Source organism: Microtus oregoni, unplaced genomic scaffold, assembly GCF_018167655.1.
Source record: "Microtus oregoni isolate MIOR12 unplaced genomic scaffold, Mior012 000038F_ref0000394, whole genome shotgun sequence".
NCBI classification, from domain to species: domain Eukaryota; kingdom Metazoa; phylum Chordata; class Mammalia; order Rodentia; family Cricetidae; genus Microtus; species Microtus oregoni.
In genome coordinates, this window is record NW_024543097.1 from 24632834 (window position 1) to 24637446 (window position 4613).

Sequence of the window (4613 nt, forward strand, 5' to 3'; positions counted from 1 at the left end):
AGCCAGTCCTTTTTAACTACTGAGCGAACTCTCCAGCCCATACATGAGACTCCCTTGAAAAATGTTTCACAGTGTATCTTCTTGCCTACTATCTGGGATTACCCTCACATGCACACCTTTTTTTCTTCAGAGGCAGTAATTCTGAACTCTGTTATGTCTGGGGTATGTCTAGTCAATTTCTGCTGTTACTGTCCCCTTCTACCCTCTCTATGTCCTCTTCGCTATTTCCTGCCTAATTTTCAGCCTTTCTCCTTTTGGGTGACTACTTGCCCTTCTCTGTGTCGGTAGGGACTGTCTAGCTTCCATGCACACACTGTCACACACTGTCCTCGACCTTCCATCCATCCATCCTGGCATGGCTAGACTTGCCGCCACTGTTCTTACTATTATCCTCTCATCAGGCACACCCACACACTAATCCCAGCTATCATGTGATGGTTTTTATTGTGTTAACTTTTTCTTGCTCAACTAGTTTTCATTGTTCTGATACTGATCAGTAATTGTGGTGTTTGGTGTCCAATGCTGAAGACTAAGCAAACATCCCATATGCCTGGAGCTTTACCTTTTCATTATGGAGCCTCAATTTCCTCTGTAAACTTTCTTCCTTTTTGGCTTACTCCTTCATTTTGAAGTATATCCTCGAGTAATTTCCTAAACTTTAAGAGTTCATAAGTCTTTCAGAGTGACTTTTAATTGATTTGGAAATAATTTCCCTTCAGAAATTTGAAGCAGAAGTCCCAATGTCTCTCATTTCTATAGTGCCATCGGGGTGCTGGAGAGATGGCTCAGCAGCAGCTGAGAACACTAGCTGCTCTTCCAGGGGACCTAGGTTCAATTCCCAGCACTGACATGGCAGCTCACAGCTTTCTGTGGTCCCAGTTTCAGGGGAACTGACACTTTCACAGACATACATAAATGCAGGCAAAACATGAATGCACAGGAAATTTAAAAAAAAGTCAAGTGAAGTGCCGTGAGCACTTATAGCCACTGTTTACTGGCTCCAGCAGTTTCCCGGTCTGAAATCACAGTGCTCTTCCTGACATTAGCACAAGCTTTCCCTGGTGATCTGGAAAGGGAGTCCTCTGAACAGCATGTTTGGTCATTTCTTTCTTTTTTTTAATATTTATTATGTATATAATAGAATATTGTATATTATTCTATCTGTGTGTATGCCTTCAGGCCAGAAGAGGGTGACAGATCTCATTACAGCTGGTTGTGAGCCACCATGTGGTTTCTGGGAATTGAACTCAGGACCTTTGGAAGAGCAGGCAATGCTCTTAACCACTGAGCCATCTCCCCAGCCCTCCATGTTTGGTCATTTCTGTGGCCACATACCACACGGCTATCTGCATGTCTTTCCTTTGTGGCTGAGATGAGTTTTCAGAGAAGCTGCTGTAATTTCTGCCTGAAGAGCATTGTGGAGCAGAAAGTCTTGTAGACTGAAGGTTCAATGTTGTCTCCCATAGGGCTGAAGGGGTTCAACCGCTTAGTGTGTGGTAGGCAGGAGCTACTTGCTTCTTAGAAAGCTGGTGGCCAGTTTTCCTGTTTCACCCTTTTCCTCAAATACGTGGGAGGCACCAGATGTCAGTTCCAGACCTCCAGGAGCTCAGACTCTCTATGTTCCCTTGTTTCTCTTGCAGTATTTTCTCAGGTTGTTCTGAATTATCATTTATCCACTCTCTTGAAAGGCTCCATCATGTCAAGGGGATTAGGAAGAAGTAATGGCAAACAGTCACACCGAATCATACAAGAGACTGACTTATGCAGCTCTCACTGGAGTGAACCAAAGGTCCAAACTCCAACCTAAACAGTACCATTATGAGGCAGGCACAGTGGTGCACACCTGTGATTCCACCAGGAGATCAGGAGACCAAGGTAATCCTTGGCTACACAAGACCCTGTCTCATAGAAGAGTTCCACATGGAAGATGAAGATGGAGGGACGATGCATCCATCAGTCCATGGGCAGGCAGCCTCTGCCACACAAACGGTTGAAGGATGGTGGAGAGAGACTGGGGACACCTTCCTTCCTTTCAGTATTACAACAGGTGTTAAGGAATGGAGACAACCTCTGAAAGGGAAGACACAGAGGGCACTAGGCAGCCACACACTCAGAATGAAGAAATACTTTATTCAGTTCATTCCCTCCAGCTTATCCAAAGTTGCCACATCGCTACCTTCAAATGACAAAACAAATCACAAATAACATGGGACAGAAAACGGCAATGTCCACCTCCTCCCCGCAGCACAGAATCACTGGCTAGAAAGCTGTAGACGCAACTCTCTTCAATCCAGGAACTCGAGCCACTAGGCGAAACGGGCTGTTAGGTAGTTAAATTGTGAGCAACACTATGGGTTCCACCCTGCAGCCCCAGAATCCTCAACAGCTGTAAACTCCCGCAGTAAAGCCTTCTCTCCAGTCATAGGGAACTCTGCAGGAGCCAGTCCGTTCTACTTTCTCTGTGCACACAGTTGCACAGGGGGCTGATAAAATGGCTCAGAGGATAAAGGCACTTTCCACCATACAGCTATCTGAGTCAATCCCTGGAACCCAAATGGTAGAAGGAGAGAACCAACTCCCTTAAGCTGTCCTTCGATCTCCATATCCACACCATAGCTTACATGGGAATGCATGTAAACACAAACATACACATCACGCACAATGGATGGATGGATGAATGAATGAATGTAAATAAAAGACTGCACATGAAGGAAGCTTCTACCCAGTAAGATACAGGCCACAAAATTAAGGCATTTTGGAGGGAAATCAGAGGGCAAAAAGCATTTATTGTAACAATATATCAAAAATGTCATTGTACTTTTGAAAGCTCTTAACTAGGCACAAGGGCAAAAAACAATCTGTCCTGACCACTGCAAACAAGCACACGCTCATCCCCAAACAGCAAAGAGGGGGTTGAAGTGAGCATGTCTCCAGCACAAGCACACAGACCCCAACACCAACAGAAGCAGTGGGAGCTGTGCAGACACTACAGGAAAAGCAGGGCCGGTTAGCTGTCAGGAGCAGTCACACTGCGTGTGCAAGAAAGCCATGTTCAGAAACGCCGATCTCCAGTCAGATTTACAAAACAAGAGGCTGAACACACAGTTCAGTGGTAGAGTGCTTCCTCATATGCACAGGATCGCGGTTCAATCCCCAGGACTGGCTGAAAAGATCTCCGTGTCCAACACATGTTGAGGCTCGAGAAGGTCCCCCTATATCCTTCTCACTTCATCATCTTTTGTCAGGCTAGAGTGTAGAGCAAATACTCCACAAATCACTGTTCACTTCAAGACCTGAATGTCCCCATCTGTGGGGCTTTCTTGGAATGACCACAAATCCCTAACAGTAAAGCACATGGACCTACTACTTACTGCATGCCAAGGAGTATGGGAAGGAGAGGGGAGCATAAGGACAAGGAAGGAGCTCCCAAGTCAAAGAGACAGCTTCCAGAAATCGCTCTGTGCTGATGGAAGCCATTAGACCCCTGCAGGGCAGTGCCTAGTGGGCAGACAGTAAGGAGACAAAAGGACCTGCGGGTGCCATCACAGCACCCTAGGTGCCACTGGTTCCCAAGGCCTGAGTGGGGGACAAACAATCCCTCCTGTGGATGGCCTCATAAATTTGGGGTGGTAGAGGTCCATCAAAAGCATGTCTAGACTTCTTAGGCCATGTGCAGTGACCCTAGAGAATACTCTCGGACCCCAGGTGTGGGGAAGCTGCAGGCTATTAAAAATCCAAACTGTCTCATTAGTTTGTAACATCCACTATAACCGGACTGGTGCCAGGATATCAGCAACACGTAAACTTGAAAAAAAAAAATCTGTGAACTGCAACCAAGAGTGTTTTAAATGCAAAGACATAGACCGCACCATCACTTTCAAGCCAACATTCTAGTATCTGCCAGGAAGGACATGATGGCCGAATAAGACAAGCCAGTCAGCTGAGGAAATTGGATTTCCTCTAGCATTACACGCTGCCCTTCTCCTTCCCACTGCACAGCTCTCTGCAGACGCGCACTGTGGGCTGCAATGATCCCACTGTGCCACCAGAGCACAAGGTCAGTACTACAGCGCCGGCTCTCAGCATTGCTACCACCATTAAGTGCACTTCCATTAAGACCACGGGACAGAGACCACTCCCAGAGGGCCTGCCTGTGTCAGCTCTCACAGGACATCACTGGAGTCCACTGAAAGGCACAGCACAAAGGTCCTCCTGCCTGCAGTGGAGCCTCCACAGCTCCAGGAATTGGCTGAAACAGGTCAGGGCATGCTTATCTCTGCTCAGGCCCATATACGGTACTTTCCTTTTCAGAAAATTTTTATCTTAAAAAAAAAAAAAAATCATACGTGCTGGAGAGATGGCTCAGAGGTTAAGAGCACTGACTGCTCTTCCCGAGGTCCTGAATTCAATTCCCAGAAACCACATGGTGGCTCACAGCCATCTATAATGAGATCTGGTGCCCTCTTCTGGCATATAAACATACATGGAAGGAGTGTTGTATACATAATAAATAAAAAAAATCTTTAAAAAAAAATCATACGTGAAGCCAGGCAGTGGTGGCACATGCCTTTAATCCCAGCACTTAGGAGGCAGAGGCAGGTGGATCTCAGTGA